The sequence below is a fragment of the Pleurodeles waltl genome, chromosome 5 (assembly GCF_031143425.1).
Source record: "Pleurodeles waltl isolate 20211129_DDA chromosome 5, aPleWal1.hap1.20221129, whole genome shotgun sequence".
Lineage (NCBI taxonomy): Eukaryota > Metazoa > Chordata > Amphibia > Caudata > Salamandridae > Pleurodeles > Pleurodeles waltl.
This window is the reverse complement of record NC_090444.1, coordinates 1,864,074,942-1,864,096,635: the sequence shown is the minus strand read 5'-3', so window position 1 is coordinate 1,864,096,635 and position 21,694 is coordinate 1,864,074,942. Positions and strand designations below refer to the sequence as shown.

Here is a 21,694-nt window from a genome sequence, read left to right as displayed (position 1 = left end):
GGCAACCTCCTTTGTGTGAGAGGGCCTCTCCTTCACACACAAATACAGGGCCTCATGTACAGGAGCCTGTCCCCTAGCGGGTACCAACCCTACCAGCCGCAGCCTTACTGCAGGATCCTTCGCTGGAGTGGCATCAGAAAACCCTCAACCCTTGACAGAACTAAAAATCCCCTACTGACCTGTAATAGCTTATTGCTGTTCAGTAGTGATGTAATTTTCTTATTACAGGTGTGTTCTCACCGCATAATATAAACATACAGTGGTCCCTGACGCACACTTGTTAATCAGAGTAACACTACCAAGGCTGATGGCCTGGTTTTCCAAAGCCAGGCGGAGAACTTCTGTTGCCAGGTGAACCCCTCCAAGATCAAACTAGGTGGTTTCTCCTACCCAGGCGCCCCCATGCGGTGTGACTGGGAAACCTGTGATGAAGACCCTCTGCCCTCCCATGGGATCTCGCTGCCTTGTGTGCCCCAGCGAAGAGCAGGTCTTGCGTGGAGTGAAGCTTTGCGGCACTTCAGCTCTTGACGTTTCATGGCCATCAGCTGCTTGACAGGCCCACGAGCCACCTGGAAGGTACACTTTACGCACGTCCAGGTAGTGCGTGGACTATGGCCAGATGTAGGGAATTCTCACTGTGCGTTTCCTAAATAGCGACTCCTTAGCAATCGCTATTAAGGAGATGCACAATGAAATGTACAAAAATAGCAATTTGCTACTAGCGACCCCTGTACAGTACGAATCGCTATTAGGTAATCGTTATCTAAGAATGCTAAACCATTCCTTCCAATGGGAATGATGGCCCAAAGGTAGGAATAGTTTTGCATTTCCTAATTTATGATTTCTTAATAGGAAATCGTGAATTAGGAAACGCAGCACCAAGGGTGACTATGCCCATAATGCCCCCCTTGGTGCACCCCACATGGTGCACATCTAGAGGCATGTGTTTGCTACACGTAACTTTAAAGAATGCATTTTGGGAGCATTTTTAAAAATTGCACGTTTACCATCGACTTGAAGTCAAAGGAAATAAAATAGCCTTTCCTAGATGCCCATTTTGCATTTAGGAAATGCTTTGTACATGGGCTTGGGAAATGGGAAACAGGATTTCCCTATTTACGATTTCATAATTGGGGATCGCAAAATGCGATTTCCACTGGGTAGAACCTGTATTTTTCGATGCCCTGTTGGCCTTTCTACAACTTTCTTTCATACATCTGTCCCTAAATGTGCAGTTTCTGTTCATTTCAGTTTGTTGCAGAAACTAGCGAGGCCCCAGGTGCATTAAGACGGACACATTGGTTCAGCCCTTCTTCCAGTCTCTGCCCAGCTCTGTCCCTGGCCTCTTGTCTGCCACTGATGAGGGCCGTGGGCTTTATGGAGTGAACTCGCCTCTCCAACGCATCTGTCTGTAGAAGTCCGGGCTGAAGGGAGCTAGAGGGGGCTAGAGGTCTCCCTTGTAGATGGCGTGCACCACACCGGCCCCTGGTCCTTGAAGGTTTCCTGTCACAGCAGAGAAGGGGCGACCACGGTCCCATAGCGGGACACAAAGTTTGGGAAAACTCGGCTCTGAATAGTTGGGACCTCTTGTTAGTCTAAAATGCAGACCCACTCGGTTTAACTCGCTCTCTCCAGTAGCGCTGGGAAGCCCGATGTCCAGGTCGCCAAGCGCTTTATAAAACTGGTGACTAGAATACAAGAGACCAGAGGGTGGCGGTTCTTGGTTCTCCCAGTAGAGGGTCCTCCGAAGAGGGTCAGTGTTTTCAGTGTGAAATGTGTGTGGGTCTGGTTATGTATCAGTGTCATTTCGTCCCTCCGTCACCTCTCCTCTTCCATGCCCCGTTCTGACGATCTGCCCTCCTTTCCCCTCCTGCCTGTGTCCCACCCTCTCCTGCTCTCCCTCCTGCCTGTCTCCCCCCCTCTCCTGCTCTCCCTCCTGCCTGTCTCCCACCCTCTCCTGCTCTCTCTCCCGCCTGTCTCCCACCCTCTCCTGCTGTCTCCCACCCTCTCCTGCTCTCCCTCCTGCCTGTCTCTCCTGCTCTCCCTCCTGCCTGTCTCCCCCCCTCTCCTGCTCTCCCTCCTGCCTGTCTCCCACCCTCTCCTGCTCTCTCTCCCGCCTGTCTCCCACCCTCTCCTGCGGTCTCCCACCCTCTCCTGCTCTCCCTCCTGCCTGTCTCCCACCCTCTCCTGCTCTCCCTCCTGCCTGTCTCTCCTGCTCTCCCTCCTGCCTGTCTCCCACCCTCTCCTGCTCTCCCTCCTGCCTGTCTCCCACCCTCTCCTGCTCTCCCTCCTGCCTGTCTCCCACCCTCTCCTGCTCTCCCTTCCCGCCTGTCTCCCACCCTCTCCTGCCTGTCTCCCACTCTCTCCTGCTCTCCCTCCTGCCTGTCTCTCCTGCTCTCCCTCCTGCCTGTCTCCCACTCTCTCCTGCTCTCCCCGCCTGCCTCCCACTCTCTCCTGCTCTCCCTCCTGCCTGTCTCCCACTCTCTCCTGCTCTCCCTCCTGCCTGTCTCCCACTCTCTCCTGCTCTCCCTCCTGCCTGTCTCCCACTCTCTCCTGCTCTCCCCTGCCTGTCTCCCACTCTCTCCTGCTCTCCCTCCTCCCTGTCTCCCACCCTCTCCTGCTCTCCCCCGCCTGTCTCCCACTCTCTCCTGCTCTCCCTCCTGCCTGTCTCCCACCCTCTCCTGCTCTCCCTCCCGGCTGTCTCCCACCCTCTCCTGCTCTCCCCCGCCTGTCTCCCACCCTCTCCTGCTCACCCTCCTGCCTGTCTCCCACCCTCTCCTGCTCTCCCTCCTGCCTGTCTCCCACCCTCTCCTGCTCTCCCCCGCCTGTCTCTTACTCTCTCCTGCTCTCCCTCCCGCCTGTCTCCCACCCTCTCCTGCTCTCCCTCCTGCCTGTCTCCCACCCTCTCCTGCTCTCCCCCGCCTGTCTCCCACCCTCTCCTGCTCTCCCTTCCCGCCTGTCTCCCACCCTCTCCTGCTCTCCCTCCCGCCTGTCTCCCACCCTCTCCTGCTCTCCCTCCCGCCTGTCTTCCACCCTCTCCTGCTCTCCCTGCTGCCTGTCTCTCCTGCTCTCCCTCCTGCCTGTCTCCCACTCTCTCCTGCTCTCCCTCCTGCCTGTCTCCCACTCTCTCCTGCTCTCCCTCCTGCCTGTCTCCCACTCTCTCCTGCTCTCCCCTGCCTGTTTCCCACTCTCTCCTGCTCTCCCTCCTCCCTGTCTCCCACCCTCTCCTGCTCTCCCCCGCCTGTCTCCCACTCTCTCCTGCTCTCCCTCCTGCCTGTCTCCCACCCTCTCCTGCTCTCCCTCCCGGCTGTCTCCCACCCTCTCCTGCTCTCCCCCGCCTGTCTCCCACCCTCTCCTGCTCACCCTCCTGCCTGTCTCCCACCCTCTCCTGCTCTCCCTCCTGCCTGTCTCCCACCCTCTCCTGCTCTCCCCCGCCTGTCTCTTACTCTCTCCTGCTCTCCCTCCCGCCTGTCTCCCACCCTCTCCTGCTCTCCCTCCTGCCTGTCTCCCACCCTCTCCTGCTCTCCCCCGCCTGTCTCCCACCCTCTCCTGCTCTCCCCTGCCTGTCTCCCACCCTCTCCTGCTCTCCCTCCCGCCTGTCTCCCACCCTCTCCTGCTCTCCCTCCCGCCTGTCTTCCACCCTCTCCTGCTCTCCCTGCTGCCTGTCTCTCCTGCTCTCCCTCCTGCCTGTCTCCCACTCTCTCCTGCTCTCCCTCCTGCCTGTCTCCCACTCTCTCCTGCTCTCCCCCGCCTGTCTCCCACTCTCTCCTGCTCTCCCTCCTGCCTGTCTCCCACCCTCTCCTGCTCTCCCTCCTGTCTGTCTCTCCTGCTCTCCCTCTTGCCTCCTTCCTCTTCTCCTCTCCCTCCTGCCTGTCTTCCACCCTCCCCTGCTCTCCCCCGCCTGTCTCCCACTCTCTCCTGCTCTCCCTCCTGCCTGTCTCCCACTCTCTCCTGCTCTCCCTCCTGCCTGTCTCCCACCCTCTCCTGGTCTCCCTCCTGTCTGTCTCTCCTGCTCTCCCTCTTGCCTCCTTCCTCTTCTCCTCTCCCTCCTGCCTGTCTTCCACCCTCCCCTGCTGTCCCCTGCCTGTCTCCCATCCCTCTCCTGGTCCCCTGCTCTCCCTCCTGCCTCCCTCCTACCCCTGTCCTGCCCTCCCTCCTGCCTATTTTCCACCCTCTCCTGTCTCTCCTCCTCTTCCTCCTGCTTGTCTTCCACTCTCCCCTGGTCCCCTCCTCTCTCCTGCCTCCCTCCTACCCCTTTCCTGGACTCCTGCTCTCCCTCCTGCCTGTTTTCCACCCTCTCCTGTCTCTCCTCCTCCTCCTCATGCATTTCTCCCACCCTCCCCTACTCCCCTGCCTGCCTCCTTCCCTCCCCCTCTGCTGCAGCTGCAGTCAGCCCCTCCACGCCTGCATGTTTCTGCTGACTCGGCTGCAGGCCCATTGATCACAGATGCCCCCCCGCCCCCTCCCTGTGACTCAGCCTGCACTGCAGTGGAATGTGTGCGCCATGTATGAGTAGGTTAGGCGTGTCTGTGTGCATGTGTAGATGTGCTGTGTGGTTGGAAACATGCTGTGGATAGGGACTGTGTCTCTGTCGCAGTGTGCTTGTGGTAACGCACTAGGTGTGTGTGGGTGTGTGTGCATGTGTAGATGTGCTGTGTGTTTGCAAACATGCTGTGGATAGGGACTGTGTCTGTCGCAGTGTGCTTGTGGTAATGCACTGGGTGTGTGTGGGTCTGTGTGCATGTGTAGATGTGCTGTGTGGTTGGAAACATGCTGTGGATAGGGACTGTGTCTGTCGCAGTGTGCTTGTGGTAATGCACTGGGTGTGTGTGGGTCTGTGTGCATGTGTAGATGTGCTGTGTGGTTGGAAACATGCTGTGGATAGGGACTGTGTCTGTCGCAGTGTGCTTGTGGTAATGCACTGGGTGTGTGTGGGTCTGTGTGCATGTGTAGATGTGCTGTGTGTTTGCAAACATGCTGTGGATAGGGACTGTGTCTCTGTCGCAGTGTGCTTGTGGTAACGCACTAGGTGTGTGTGGGTCTGTGTGCATGTGTAGATGTGCTGTGTGTTTGCAAACATGCTGTGGATAGGGACTGTGTCTGTCGCAGTGTGCTTGTGGTAATGCACTGGGTGTGTGCGGGTGTTTATTTTTCCACCGTACCCGCTGGGAGATTCTGTGTATTAACGTGTGACCCCCGCTATACTGCTAAGCAACCACTTTTCTCCACTGCGCGGTCTTCAGGACATTCATTGACATTCTAAGGTGACTGAGGGCCTGATTTAGATTTCGGCGGACGGATACTCAGTCACAATGGTGACGGATATCCCTCCACCGATATCTGAATCCCATTATTTCCTATGGAATTTATATTTTGCCAGACGGGACGTCCGTCACCGTTGTGATCGAGTAACCTGTCCGCTGAAATCTAAATCAGTCCTGAGTTCAGAACTTTTAATCCTCTTTCTTCGATACTTGGCACTAAAGAGATCACGTCCCCCCTCCCTGGATACAGATGTTCATCAATCGATATTGTGGGGGGGCTCCTCAAAATACAACCTCTAATGGTCATCCCGTTTTCCATGCCCTACAACCTGCCATCATGGGATGTTGCAGGGTTTATTCTGAAGGTTGTGCATCATTTATAAGCATTTTGAAATAATACGTCTTCAAGAGACTTGGGCCTCAACGGACTTTCATGTGGACGGCTTTCAATCCTTTTGTGCCCCGGCAACTCTATCTCCTTCTGGGAGGGCGAAGGGCGGGCTGGCTATTTTCATTTCGGTTAATTTTTCTCGCCCTAAAGTAACGTTTTTGTGCTTGTCCCCTTGGTTCTAAGTGTTGATATTGTCTGGTTTAGACCCAGTAGATTAGATGATTATTAATTTAAATTATAACCTATTTGATCGTCAATCCTCAGATGTGGTAGATATGTTGGCCGACCATGTTGCAAAAGTGAATTGTAATAAGAGTGCTTGCTGCATGCTATGGGTGAGCGACTTTAATTGTACTCTGGGCCTTTTTAGTGGGTCTCCGGTCTGTGTCCTGGAGCACCGGACCAATCCGATGACGACCCATTTTAATGCACAGTGTACTGGGATCCCCTGAATAAATGATCTTTAATAACTACCTCCTCATCGTTAGTGAGTGCGGCCCGGACTTTTCAAACTTTTCCCCAACTTTTACAGGGGGTGGTTCGCACAGTGCTATTGATCTTATGTTCAGTTTGAAAGCCTATAGCTTATTAATATCAGAATTAAAAAATTTACCAAATTGTATGAGTGATCACAATCCCCTTGTTCCTCTCTTCAGCTGTGACATGCTAAGAGTGAGCAAAAACTTGTAGGCAGGCCCCATTGACTTTTCTGCAAAAAGAGGCCCACGCATTAGGTGGGACTCAGTCAATTCATTACAGTTCTTGATGTCTATAGTGCTCCAAAACCTAGATCAAATAAACAAGTGTTTATCTATTTACACACCCTCCTGTTCGATAATAGGTAGATAGGCTAAGATATGTTACGCAGTTTCCCTAGCATTAACTTAGAAAAGCAAGCCTCGTACTCCTCCACCGCGGCTGTAAAAACAAAGGTCTGTAGTTTCTTTATAACACATGGAATTCTGTAATTCCTGTATAAATACATGTCTTTAATTTATTTATAAAGCATGGGATTCTGTAAATTCTGTATAAACAACAGTCTCTAATTTCTTAATAATACATGGGATTCTGTAATCTCTGTATAAATGCATGTCTCTAATTTCTTTATAATGCATGGGATTCTATAATTCCTGTATAAATGCACATTTCTAATTCCTTTATAAAATGTGGGATTCTGTAATCCCTGTAGAAATGCACTTCTCTAATTGTTTTTATAATACATGGGATTCTGTAATCCCTGTAAAAAAAACAGTCTCTAATTTCTTTATCATACATGGGATTCTGTAATCGCTGTATAATCAACAGTCCTTAATTTATTTATAATACATGGGATTCTGTAATCCCTGTATAAACAACCGTCTCTAATTTATTTTTGATCGGCGACTTGAGACACACCTAGTCGCCAATTATAAAGAAAAGACGTCAAAACATACTATTATAAGTTATTATAGTTGAGTTCTGATGTCACAATGCCTGCTGTCGAGGTGAAAGACAAGTCAGGCCACGGAGCATAAATGAAGCAGCTGTTTAAAGCAACAAATTGAAGATTGCTTTTCTTTTTTCTGCTCTATTTTAATAGTTTACAGTGACAAGCAGAGAGAATATGTTTATTTTTTGCACTCCTTAAATAGATAAAAGCTACAATCTTCTGAGCTACTGCAGCTGTTTTTTTTTAATTAAACTGCCTTGTATTTAACTATTTGTAATATCTGTTTTAACAAAATATCTAACTGGTTTTATTGTTATTCTTCATGTTTACAGACAGTGCTTGCTCTTTCATATGAAAGTGCTACACACCAAGGTTTTAAGTGGTTTGTGGGAAAGGTGATGGTGTGACCATGTATTATATGGGTTAACGTACCCCCTGCCATACATGATGAGAATATTGCAAGTCACCTCGGAATTCCATAACCTTACACAGGAACTCAGCCGTCGGCTTTGTGCCTTTATATGGTTGTGGAACTCCTTGGTGACTTGCAATATCCTTATAATGTACGTCTGTGGTTATTTTATTCTTTATATTTCATAGTTTTAGGATGCCAGTAAGTTACCAAGCAATAAAGATTTTACTCTCACAAGTTTGAGGCTTCTAACCACTTTCCCTTCAGGGATACCAGCAGATGAACAATGAATGCAGGGCTGTGACTGGGATGTGAGTTACCAGCACAGTTGGGCTGTAATGATGATTAGGGCAGCAGGATGTCTCAGTGAATTAAGGGCCAGATGTAGCAAACAATTTGCTACTCGCAAATGGCGAAAATCGCCGTTTGCGAGTCGCAAATTCGTGTTTGCTATGTAGAAATGCATTTTGCGAGTCGGAACCGACTCGCAAAATGCATTTCCGAGTCGCAAATAGGAAGGGGTGTTCCCTTCCTATTTGCGAGTCGCAGTAGTATGCAATTCCATTTGCGACCGCGTACGTGGTCGCAAATGGAGTCGCAGTTACCATCCACTTGAAGTGGATGGTAACCCACTCGCAAACGGGAAGGGGTCCCCATGGGACCCCTTCCCCTTTGTGACTGGACCCAAAATTATTTTTTCAGAGCAGGCAGTGGTCCAAGGGACCACTCCCTGCCCTGAAAAAATCCGAAACTAAAGGTTTCGTTTTTTTTTTCTAAGTGCAGCTCGTTTTGCTTTAAGGAAAACGGGCTACACTTGGAAAAAAAAAAACTGCTTTATTTAAAAGCAGTCACGGACATGGTGGTCTGCTGTCTCCAGCAGGCCTCCATCCCCGTGAGTGCCCATACTCGCAATGGGGTCGCAAAATACGACCCACCTCATTAATATTAATGAGGTGGGTCTTTGCGACCCCATAGCGACTCGCAGAAGGTGTCTGAGACACCTTTCTGCATAGCAAATTGCGACTTGCAATTTGCGAGTCGCACGGACTCGCAAATTGCAAGTCGCAATTTGCTAGTTTCCTACATCTGGCCCTAAATGCTCACTGCTGATACTTTTCTGTAACCTGCACATCGCAGGTTTGAATCCTCACAGTACTTACCCAGCCATTCATCCTTTCAAGGTTGTTAAGTGGAGTACCTTTATTTTGGGTACAGGTATCATCTGCTGTCCACAGAGCTATGAAACAGCAAAACTGCAGTAGATATCACTATAATTGATATTTTACCAAGCATGTGTTGCTATGATTATTATGGAGATGAGCGATGGAGGTGAAATGGGTATTTTGCTCTCTGACACTTTGAAGAGGGTTAATCGCGCTGAATCGACTACCATTGATGAGGTCAATCTCGGGAATCTAGCCAGCAGTTATTCTGGGTGCGATCTTGAAGTTATTACAAAAAGCCCAGATTTAAAATTGTAGAAGCTTAATTTAGAATATGGTGGCAGGACAAGGGATTTGTGGGTATTCCAAAGCTTAACCTATATACTTCAATGACTGCTGACCCTCAACTTCCACTGGTTTTCCGAGACTTTATTGCCACTTAATGGGTGCGGTCTGGCGTGACTTCACTGGGGGAGTTCTCCAGTAATGGGCAAATGTGTACATTTACAGATCTTTCAGGAGCGGTTTCATCTCCCTAAAGCTGAATTCTTTGAGTTCTTACAGCTTCAGGATTTTCTGTTGAAACATCTAAGAGATCCCAAATCGGTTACAAAGATACCATTGGTAGAAGCCATTAAACAGAAAGCCAGGATTGATGTTATGACGATGTCCTCTACAGGGATTGCCTGACGATCTTGAAGCACAAAATACCAAGTGGGAGTCTCGGGGAGGGATAGAAGGTCCTTTGTTACAAGAATCCTTGGAGTTGGGGAATAGGGGACTGTTAACTGCAAATTTAAGAGGTCAACACTACATGACAATTTTTAATCTTTTTTGCACCCCAGCAAAGGTGGCTAAATGAAATAGCAGATCCAGGGGCAAAAGTGATGGTTGTATTAGATGTGGTGTCCAGGAGGAGGATTCCCTCCACATGTTTTATGGCTGCTCTAAATTGCAGGATTTTTTTTTGGCTATTGGAACCTTCTGAAATCTTGGGGGGCCCTCTCCGTAATACCCCAGCTCTGATGATTCTTGGGATGGTTGAACCCGCTGAGGAGAATGAGAGATTAAAATCCAACACAGGGCTATGGTGATGAATTATGTGATTCATGTGTATGTGTTACTTTTAATCTTTGACCCATAGTTTCGTGGACTATGGCTGGGTTGAAATCACTATTCTTCTCAGATTGCCTTTATGGGGTTGTTTGAGATTCTTCTTCGAGTAAATCTGTTTGTGTGTTTTGTATGTTTTGTATATATATATATATATATATATAAATGTTCGATGGCATGTGTAGCTGCAGATACACATGCTGTGCATATCCCGCCAAATAGTGTTGGGCTCGGAGTGTTACAAGTTGTTTTTCTTCGAAGAAGTCTTTTCGAGTCAAGAGATCGAGGGACTCCTCCCATTTCGGCTCCATTGCGCATGGGCGTCGACTCCATCTTAGATTGTTTTCTTTCCGCCATCGGGTTCAGACGTGTTCCTCTTTGCTCCGTGTTTCGGTTCGGAAAGTTTGTTAAATCTCGGAAAATTCGACGGTATTGTTAACGTTCGGTATCGGGTTAGTTAACGCAGATCGACACCGAATCAAGAAGAGCTCCGGTAGCCCTTCGGGGCTTCGATTCCCCTGCGGGGCCTGGTCGGCCCGACCGCGTGCGTCTTCAAGGCTAATGGAACGGACCCCATTCCGCTTCTGCCCGAATGCCACAACAAGTATCCTTACACAGATCAACATCTGGTCTGTAATTTGTGTTTGTCCCCCGAACACAAAGAGGATACATGCGAGGCCTGTCGGGCGTTTCGGTCGAAGAAAACGCTACGGGATCGGAGAGCTCGAAGGCTTCAAATGGCATCAGCGCCGTCAGGACACCGCAATGTCGAGGAAGAGGAGACTTTCTCTATCGCTGACTCGGACGAGCCCGAAACAGAGCAGGCGCCGAAAACCGTGAGTAAACCAGCCCCGACCAAAACTCACGCCAAAATTATGAAGGCCCAGGGGACGCCACTGCCGGCAGGCCATGGCTTAACCCGTATAATTGGTGACCAACCATCGGCACCGAAAAAGGGCACGCACGTGTCGAAGTCTTCCGACTCCGGTCGAGATACCGGCACACAGCATACTCGACACCGAGAACCTGGCTCAGACCAGACTCGACACCGGGAGACCGGCTCCGAGATAAGTTGGCACCGAGAGATCGGCACACCGAAACCTAAAAAAGTGGTTTCAGAGCTGAAAAAGAATGTCGAAAAAGTTTCGGTACCGAAACACCCAGCTTCGGAGCCGAAAACAAGCTCCTACTCTGAAGAACAAGGCCTTTCAGAACAACTACAAGGCCATAGATTTGGACAAGAGCTAGAAGCAGGGGAGCCTGATTATACCCAAAGAAGGCTCCATATTCAGAAGGAAACAGGGAAAATAAGAACTCTCCCTCCTATAAGGATGAAAAGAAAACTTGCTTTCAAAGACACAGAGAAACAACAGAAAGCAAAGGTGGCAAAAGAAGTAACTCCACCACAGATTTCGCCACAACCATCACCACACCACTCAACGCAACCATCACCAATTGCGACCCCACCTATGATGCAATCTCCAACGCACACAGGGATGAGCCAGGATGACCCAGATGCATGGGATCTATATGATGCACCGGTATCTGACAATAGTCCAGACTGCTACCCAGCGAGGCCATCACCACCTGAGGACAGTACTGCCTACACGCAAGTGGTGTCCAGAGCGGCGGCTTTTCACAATGTGGCACTGCACGCAGAACCCATTGAGGATGACTTTTTATTTAATACTCTGTCGTCGACACACAGTCAGTACCAAAGTCTCCTGATGTTACCAGGGATGTTGAAACACGCGAAACAAGTATTTCAAGAACCCGTCAAAGGGAAAGCCATCACACCTAGGGTGGAGAAGAAGTACAAGCCTCCCCTACAGACCCTGTATACATCACACAACAACTGACACCTGACTCAGTAGTAGTAGGCGCAGCATGTAAAAGAGCTAATTCACACACCTCTGGAGATGCACCACCACCCGACAAAGAAAGTTTGATGCAGCGGGGAAAAGAGTTGCAGCACAAGCGGCCAATCAGTGGCGCATTGCCAATTCCCAGGCTTTATTGTCAAGATATGACAGGGCTCACTGGGATGAAATGCAGCACTTTATAGAACATCTGCCCAAAGAGTTCCAAAAGCGTGCACAACAAGTGGTGGAAGAGGGCCAAAGTATCTCGAACAACCAGATACGATCGGCAATGGATGCAGCGGACACAGCTGCAAGAACTGTGAATACAGCGGTCACTATTCGGAGACACGCATGGCTACGCACCTCCGGATTTAAGCCAGAAATCCAACAGGCTGTGCTTAATATGCCTTTTAATGGACAGCAGTTGTTTGGGCCGGAGGTGGACACATCTATAGAGAAACTAAAGAAGGACACGGATATGGCCAAGGCCATGGGCGCGCTCTACTCCCCACAGAGCAGAGGCACATTTAGAAAGACACAATTTAGAGGGGGGTTTCAGGCCCAAAGCACAGAACCCTCAACCTCACAAACCAGACCCACATACCAGGACCAGTATCAAAGAGGAGGCTTTCGGGACAATACAGAGGTGGACAGTTCCCTAAAACTAGAGGAAAGTTCCAAAGCCCAAAGACCCCTCAAAATAAACAGTGACTTCAGTGTCACAAATCCCCAACACAGAACACCAGTGGGGGGGAGACTCACAGATTTTTACCAAAACTGGGAAGAAATAACAACAGAGTTGTGGGTCCTAGCCATTATCCAGCATGGTTATTGCATAGAATTCCTACAGTTACCACCAAATGTGCCTCTAAGAACACACAACATGTCCAAACAGCACTTAGATCTATTACACCTAGAAGTCCAAGCGTTGTTGCAAAAGGATGCAATAGAACTGGTACCCAACCATCAGAAAGGAACAGGTGTTTATTCCCTGTATTTTCTGATACCAAAAAAGGACAAATCTCTGAGACCCATCTTAGATCTCAGAACACTAAGGGGGTTATTACAACTTTGGAGGAGGTGTTAATCTGTCCCAAAAGTGACGGTAAAGTGACGGATATACCACCAGCCATATTACGAGTCCATTATATCCTATGGAACTCGTAATACGGGTGGTGGTATATCCGTCACTATACCGCCACTTTTAGGACGGATTAACACCTCCTCCAAAGTTGTAATAACCCCCTAAATCTTTACATCAAATCAGATCACTTTCACATGGTAACACTTCAAGACGTAATCCCCTTGCTCAAACAACAAGACTACATGACAACATTAGATCTCAAAGATGCGTATTTCCATATACCCATACATCCTTCACACAGGAAATACTTACGGTTTGTAATCCAAGGAGTACATTACCAATTCAAAGTGTTACCATTCGGGATAACAATTGCACCAAGGGTATTTACAAAATGCCTTGCAGTAGTAGCCGCACATATCAGAAGACAGCAAATACACGTATTCCTGTATCTAGACGATTGGTTAATAAAAACCAACACTCAGAAACAGTGTCTTCAACACACAAAATACATCATAGAAACCCTTCACAAACTAGGGTTCTCAATAAACTACCTAAAATCACACTTACAACTGTGTCAAATACAACAATACTTAGGAGCAACAATCAACACAAACAAGGGGATTGCCACTCCAAGTCCACGAAGGGTAGAAGCATTCCAAAACGTAATACAAAGCATGCACCCAATCCAACAATATCAGGTAAAATTAGTGATGAAACTACTAGGCATGATGTCATCATGCATAGCCATTGTCCCAAACACAAGATTACACATGCGGCCCTTACAACAGTGCCTAGCAACACAATGGTCACAAGCACAGGGTCAGCTTCAAGACCTAGGGGGTCATTACGACCTCGGCGGTCTTTTCAAAAGCTACACATGCCATCGAACGGAAAATGTCACTTACCCAGTGTACATCTGTTCGTGGCATGAGACGCTGTAGATTCACATGCGCCCTCCCACCTCCCCGGGAGCCTGTAGCCGTTATAAGTTGATAAAAATAGAACTTGTACATTTGTAAATTTGTAAATATATAACTTTTAGTCACATTATGTACATACATACTTACTCCATTGCATGGGCACTATTACTATATACACTACTCCTACCTCACCCTCTGCGGGGAAAACAATCTAAGATGGAGTCGACGCCCATGCGCAATGGAACCGAAGTGGGAGGAGTCCCTCGGTCTCGTGACTCGAAAAGACTTCTTTGAGGAAAAACAACTTGTAACACTCCGAGCCCAACACTAGATGGCGGGATATGCACAGCATATGAATCTGCAGCGTCTCATGCCACGAACAGATGTACACTGGGTAAGTGACATTTTCCATATATATATATATATATTTTTTTTGTACACCATGATGCATTGCTAAGATGACCTTGATATGATTACTATTGTTGTAGATAAATTTGATGATCTTTCTGGTACGGTACAATAAAAAAAAGGTGAAATGTGTTGATAGTTCTGCAGATGCTCCTTCAATTGAGGAATTAAATTCCCCCCCCCATTGAAATGTAGGTGATACAAACTTGATTAAATGCTGGCAACCTCCAAAAATACACCAGGAGGCATGTAACTGTGCACAAGTCTTTCTCAGGGGGAGAGAGGGAAGTGGCTTATAAGTAAGTGTTGGGATGGTAGGAGGCCCCTCCAGAGATGGGGTGCATGATCTACCTTAAGATGGGAGGTGTGTTGAACCTGCACAGACTCCTCACATACACTGGAAAGAGCTGCTGCTCCACTATTAAAGGTACAGATTTAGGATAAATGGCAGGTGTACTTACATTTGCTCTCCCGATGATGACTTTCACCCATCTCCAGGCACCGAGGTAATTCCACCGTTGACCTTGCATCAGTCGCAGAGGATGACGATCTTACGCATGCATGGGAGTAAAGCAGATCGTTTCATGATGTGTCATGCGTAGGAGTGCCTGTAAGAGGGAGTGTGATGTGTGTGACTCTTGCACAACGATTGAAGGAGATGTCTCTGTACCAGTCTGGAAGTAACGATGTGCTCTTGGTGTACTCTGGTCATGTTAGTATACTCTACCTGCACTAGCATACCTGCTTCTTCTTACAATAGACCTGGAAGATGAAGGACTACTTTGTCATCCATTGGGAATGGTGCAGTGAAATAACATGAGGAAAACACAGTTGCATAGTATCCAGTGTCATTCTATGTTCAAAGAATCTTGCTAAACAAAGGACGGAAATTCTATCCCATTCAGTCATGCACATAACTTTGGCCCTGATAAACAGCATGACTAAATGAATTGCTACCAGCACTAACACAAGATTGGTTGTTCCTACCTCCAGCACTCTACAAGCATCAACAAAAAATCCACCTACCTTTGGTTGTTAACATTCTGCAAATTGTTATTTTGACTCCGTGCATTCGTAGTTCGGCTCTATATTGGTCCTGATGAAGGCTTGTGTGAAACTTTATAACTGAACTGAAACGTCATTGCAATGCAATACGTTTGGGTGTTAAAGACATGAAAAGGATAAACAAAAATGAAAATAGTACCCATGGTTAATGTCAGTAGCATTGATTTTGGGAACAGTACATTCGTAGCGTGTAGCTTTGAAATAGATGTATCTGTCTCCTGCACAGAATACTGTGTTAAAATGCTCCTGATTTACTTTTTACTTTTTGTCTAACAAAGTTCCCAGACTCCTTTATTTGTTTGCTACCTCTTTGGCAAGAATATTACACTTGGTTCTTCAGCAATTTTATTTCCTGCTAATATTGTTTTCCATTCAAGTGTCTGTGGTCCTTACAGAAGGGTATATTGTTACTTGTGAATCAGCCGAGTGACTAACAGTGTAGTGTTCATAAAAGTGCTGAGTATTTAAATTATTTTTCATTTCAAAGACATTTTTAGAAGCCGACGGACTCCAGACAGCATCTTACCAATGATGAGTCTGCTGTAACTTCTGCGGCTCCTTTAGTTTCCATACCATGGTGGCCTAGCATCAGCAACCTATATGTACTGGAGTGGGATGAAATGTTTACATGCTTTATGCTTCACTGATCAGACAAAACAGTCACCCAAAAATAGAATAAAGTGCATTGATGGGGATATCCACCCATCTTCACAAATGTCCACCTCAGCTTGGAACCACTGTCAGCCACAGGGCCAGGCCCAGTCTCGGCTGAAGAGAGTATAGAAATTGAGAATGTGGATAACAAGTTTTCTCTACCAGGTGTCCGGGTGGCCCCCATCCTGCTTTCTTTATGATTTGCCTGTGCTGTTTGTGTTCTGTTCCCATTGGTTCTCTTTCTGTTTTGCAGTTCTTTTGAAGGTTGTCTTTGCAGCAGCGCTGGCTCCATCCCTGGCTTGTTACCATCTCAGCAATGAGTTGTGAGTGAGGCCATCACATCTTTTTATGTTTTACATTATGTTCCTTTCTTTTTTGTTTGCTTATGAATATTAAGTGTACATTTAAACCTTATGTTTTTATGTTTCTTTACTTTTTATGTTTGCCATGTCCCCCAGGAGTGGAGTGCTATCACTGAGTGCTACTAAGACTCATTTTAGGTGTACCCCCACTACATCACAGGCCTGATTTAGATTTTGGCAGACGACTTACCCCGTCACTGATATTCCATCCGCCTAAATATAAATCCATTATTCCCTATGGGATTTATATTTCGGTGGACGGGATATCCGTCACCGTTGTGAAACTACATCAGGAGATAGGCTTTGTCCCATATTCTTTGGGAGTTACTGAATCACAAGGGACATTACTTCCTAGGTAAGTACAATGTAAGTATTAAAATGTAAAACTATTTCTTATGTTCTCAACCTTTGCCATAGGCCTGGTGCTGTGGGCAACCCCTCTGTGTGCAGCTGTGGCTGGCAGAGCCAGGCCTTGCAGCCAACCCCCGCTGTGCACGGCTGTGGCCGGCAGAACCAGGCCTTGCAGTCAACCCTCGCTGTGCACGGCTGTGGCCGGCAGAACCAGGCCTTGCAGTCAACCCCCGCTGTGCACGGCTGTGGCCGGCAGAACCAGGCCTTGCAGCCAACCCCCGCTGTGCACGGCTGTGGCTGGCAGAACCAGGCCTTGCAGTCAACCCCCGCTGTGCACGGCTGTGGCTGGCAGAACCAGGTCTTGCAACCAACCCCCTCTGTGCACGGCTGAAGGCTGTTCATGGTGGGCCGAGTGCAAGCGCTGGTGGTTTCCTGTCCACTGTGGGTCAGATGCAGGACCTTCCCGGTGTTCAGAACCTGAGTGCAGCAGGGGTCGGTAATTAAATGCATTTCTCTTTTTAAAATGACTTTCGCTGAAAAGAAACATAGAAAGTGTGTTCTGGTTCTGGCTTATACGGGACATAACATCACACTTGACATAATTGATGACATTGCTTATGACATCTCCACTGTCATCACTGATGACATTACTTCACCCAACAAAAAATTGTGGAAAAAACCCCTGAAAAGTTGACAAGGATTGGGTTAGGAGAAGGGCTGTCTGCAGCCCAGGCCATTCGCCCAATCCTCAGAGTGCATGGACGAAGACTCTACGTCACAGGGATAAGCGATGGTTTTATGCGTGCCCTAGGTTGGGCACAGGGCATAAACATAGGCCCAGCCCCATGCCAAATGCCCAACCCCTTCTTTGCACGGCTGAATGCTCTGCGCTGGGGGTGTTAGATGCGTGCAGTGTACTGGGTGCACAACCTAGCCAAGATCATGTGCAGTGGTGGGAGAACACCTGCAGTTATGGTTCTAACTCCAACGTGCAAAACCACTGATATTCTCCAGTTATGGTTAGTAACATATACAACACGCACCGCAACTAGACCCGCATGTGTTGCGCCAAACACCAATTTGCCACCATACAGACACAAAAAAAAGGCATCAGGAGACATTCTGTGTAATGTCCAAACCATAACATTTGCTGTGTGAGTCTGTTGTGCAGGTTATGGATTTCAGTGGTTTTTCAGTTTTAATTGGCAACCATAACTCTACATTAACTATGGATTTTCCATGAGTTTTTTTTTTAACATATGTTAATATGTTATAACCAAAGTTAAGCATAACTTCAATTTAACCTTTAATTGTTTTCAGTGATTTTTGTTTAATTGTCTGCAGCTTCAACAGTCCCCTGTGCCCAACCCAACCGTGACCAACCAACTCTTGCTGCACGCGGCCACGGGTTGGCTGTCGGGCCTGGACTGCAACCCTCCTGGGCCGTCAGACTGCCATGTGGGGCCACTCCCGGGGTGTGGTTATAATAAGCTGCAGTCATAACACACTAAGGCCCTCATTAAGACTTTGGCAGTAATGACCGCCTACCACCGTGGTGACGGCCGCCAAAACACTGCCCCCGCGGCTACCTACCGTCTGCCATATTAAGACCATAGCCGGAATTCCGCCAGAAGGCTGGTGGAATTCCGGCTACGGTCATGGCGGTGGACGGCAGTAAGGTGGCGCTACTGCCAGCAGCAGCGCCACGCCAGTAGACCACCACAGACTGTATCATAACACATGATACGGCCTGGCGGTGTTCTGCTGGCGGACGCTGCTGCTGGCAGTAGCGCCGCGTCCCGTCGCCTGTGGGAGGAGCCCCTGCAAGCAGGTAAGTTGGGTGCTCTGACAGAGGAGAGGGGGCGTGGGGTGTTGTGTGTGTGTGTGTGTGTGTGTGTGTGTGTATGTGATTGCGTGCATGCGGGTGTGTGGCACGTGGAATGCGTGTGTGCATGAATGGGTGTGAGTGTGCATGTATATTTTGTGGTGTGAATGCGTGTGTGCTAGAATGTATGTCAGTGTGTGTTGATATGTGTGTGAATGAATGTATGCATGCGTGGGTGGATGTGGGTAAGAGTGTGTAGGCATGCTTATGTTGGTGCGTGAATGGGCGTGTATGCGGGGGGGTTGGGAGGGGTAAGGGGAAGGTAGGGGAGGACTCTGGGGATGGAGGGGTGTGGGGGACCCCTATCAGTGTCAGGGAAGGAATTCCCTGGCACTGATAGTGCCTACCGCCATGGTTTTTGTGGCGGTAAGATTGCCACGAAAACCATGGCGGTAGGCGGGGTCATTATCCCGTAGGTGGGACAGTGACGGCCACCTGGCTGAAGAATGAAGTCTCCAGCCCGGCAGCTGTTACTGCCCTAGCGAACGGAGTGGTACCTGTTGGTAGTACCTTTCTCCAAAATACCGCCGTCTGCCAGGGTCATAATGACCCACTAAATACTTTCTTTATTTTTTTCAGGTTTGCAAATCATGTGCCAGATTCGTGAATCCTAGGCCTCCAGGAATGGTCACGGGACCTGGATTTGCAAGACCCATAAAAATAAAGTTTTGTTACTTAAAGTTATATATAGGGTTGTACCTTTAACTCCAACCTATGGTCTTAGGGGTCAGGCTAGGTTCACCCAGCCCTCCTATGCACCATTTCTTTTTCCCAACATGGTGCTCAGCGCAAAATATATTTATCTGTGAGAGCACAGCGGATTCACATGTCTGTAATGTTCCACAGGAGAAACACTCCCCTGTCTAACGCTGCACCTTTTACTGACTCATGGATTTTCTGTGTGTCTGTGAAACATTTAACCCCTTCATGCCCGGTTCGCAACACTTTTTAAACACCTTTTTTTCTGAAGCAACGACCTGATGGGTGGATGTCAAACCAAACAAAGGCACTTCCTTGAGTAAACTTTTACTTTATTGGCAACTTTAGTGTCATTCTCTTCAGACGTTCTTACTATATTCAGGAGCAAATAATCCTGTAGGAGCTAACGTGAAAAATGTCACTTTTCAGATGATCCCTATTTTTAGGCTCCTGCCTGATGGATCTGCACAAAACTATGTGAAGATCCCAAACTGGATGCTCTTTGGTTTGAAAAGTTTCATGCATAGTGTCATCAAAGTTATCAAGAAACAAACTCAGACTTAACATCATTACTGAGGCTCTACTGCTGGCTCTATATATATATATGTTCGATGGCATGTGTAGCTGCAGATACACATGCTTTGCACATCCCGCCATCTAGTGTTGGGCTCGGAGTGTTACAAGCTGTTTTTCTTCGAAGAAGTCTTTCGAGTCACAAGATCGAGGGACTCATCCCCTTTCGGCTCCATTGCGCATGGGCGTTGACTCCATCTTAGATTGTTTTTTTTCCGCCATGGGGTTCGGACGTGTTCCTTTTCGCTCCGTGTTTCGGTTCAGAAAGTTAGTTAGAATCTCGGAAAATTCGACGGGATTGTTTGCGTTCGGTATCGGGTTAGTTACTACAGATCGACACCGACTTTTGAAGTGCTCCGGTGGCCCTTCGGGTTTTTTTTGATCCCCCGTCGGGGCCTGGTCGGCCCGGCCACGTGTCTCTTCAAGGCTGATGGAACGGACCCCATTCCGCTTCTGCCCAAAATGTCACAACAAGTATCTGTGTACAGATCAGCACCTGGTCTGTAACTTGTGTCTGTCTCCAGAACACAAAGAAGATACTTGTGAAGCCTGTCGAGCGTTTCGATCGAGGAAGAAACGCCTAAAACCGTGAGTAAGACGTCGAAACATAAAACTCACGAGAAGACCACAAAAGCCCAGGGGACGCCACCGCCAACAGGCCATGGCTTAACCCGAAAAATAGGTGACCGATCATCGGCACCGAAAAAGGGCACGCTTGTGTTGAAGTCATCCGACTCCGGTCGAGATACCGGCACACAGCAATCTCGAGCCCGAGACAGCGGCTCCGAGCAAGTTTGGCACCGAGACAGCGGCACCGAAATGGGTCGGCACTGAGAGACTACGACGCCGAAAATAAAGAAAGTGTTGTTGGAGCCGAAAAAGGCTACAGAAAAGGTTTCCATTCCGAAACATCCAGCCTCGGAACCGAAATCAGGTTCCTACACAGAGGAACAGGGATTGTCCTCCCAAATGCAAGGACATAAGTTCGGACAAGAACTAGAATCAATGGAGCCAGACTACACTCAAAGGAGGCTCCGCATTCAAAAGAACACAGGGAAGATAAGCACTCTTCCCCCAATTAAAATGAAAAGAAGACTTGCCTTTCAAGAAAAGGACAAGCAGCCACAGGCAAAGGTGGCAAGACAGACAACTCCGCCACCATCTCCACCACCATCAATGCACACATCACCGGTAGTCACTCCACCACTGATGCAACCCCCAACTCATACTGCAATGAGTCAGGATGATCCCGACGCATGGGACCTTTATGATGCGCCAGTATCGGATAACAGCCCAGACTGTTACCCAGCGAGACCGTCTCCACCTGAGGACAGTACATCCTACACGCAGGTGGTCTCAAGGGCAGCAGCTTTTCATAATGTCACCTTGCATTCAGAACGATTGAGGATGACTTTTTGTTTAATACACTATCCTCCACTCATAGCCAATACCAGAGCTTACCTATGCTACCTGGAATGCTAAAACACTCCAAACAGGTGTTTCAGGAGCCTGTGAAGGGCAGGGCCATAACTCCAAGGGTGGAGAAAAAGTACAAGCCGCCGCCTACAGACCCTGTGTATATCACACAGCAATTAACACCAGACTCTGTGGTAGTAGGGGCAGCTCGCAAGAGAGCAAACTCTCACACCTCGGGAGACGCACCACCTCCAGACAAGGAGAGTCGCAAATTTGACGCTGCAGGGAAAAGGGTTGCAGCACAAGCAGCAAACCAATGGCGCATTGCCAACTCACAAGCACTTCTGGCAAGAAATGATGGGGCTCATTGGGACGAAATGCAGCATTTCATAGAACACTTACCCAAAGAGTTCCAGAAAAGGGCACAACAAGTGGTGGAGGAAGGACAAAGTATCTCAAATAATCAGATACGGTCAGCAATGGATGCAGCAGATACAGCTGCAAGGACAGTAAATAATGCTGTAACAATAAGGAGACACGCATGGTTGCGTACGTCAGGATTCAAGACGGAAATACAACAAGCTGTGCTGAATATGCCTTTTAATGGACAGGAGTTGTTTGGGCCGGAGGTGGACACTGCTAT

General features: G+C 48.3%; 1 protein-coding gene across 2 annotated transcripts in view; it reads left to right on the top strand.

Annotated features, from left to right (window-relative positions):
* TTBK1 (tau tubulin kinase 1) overlaps positions 1–21,694 on the top strand; it is a 363,196-nt gene that overhangs the window by 141,560 nt on the left and 199,942 nt on the right. The window contains exon 1 of one of the 2 annotated variants that reach the window (XM_069236393.1): positions 16,018–16,088. The exons of the other annotated variant lie outside the window; for it this stretch is intronic. The gene's annotated coding sequence lies outside the window, so the exon portion shown is untranslated. Of the gene's footprint in view, positions 1–16,017; positions 16,089–21,694 lie in introns of those variants that run through there. 2 annotated transcript variants of the gene reach the window in all.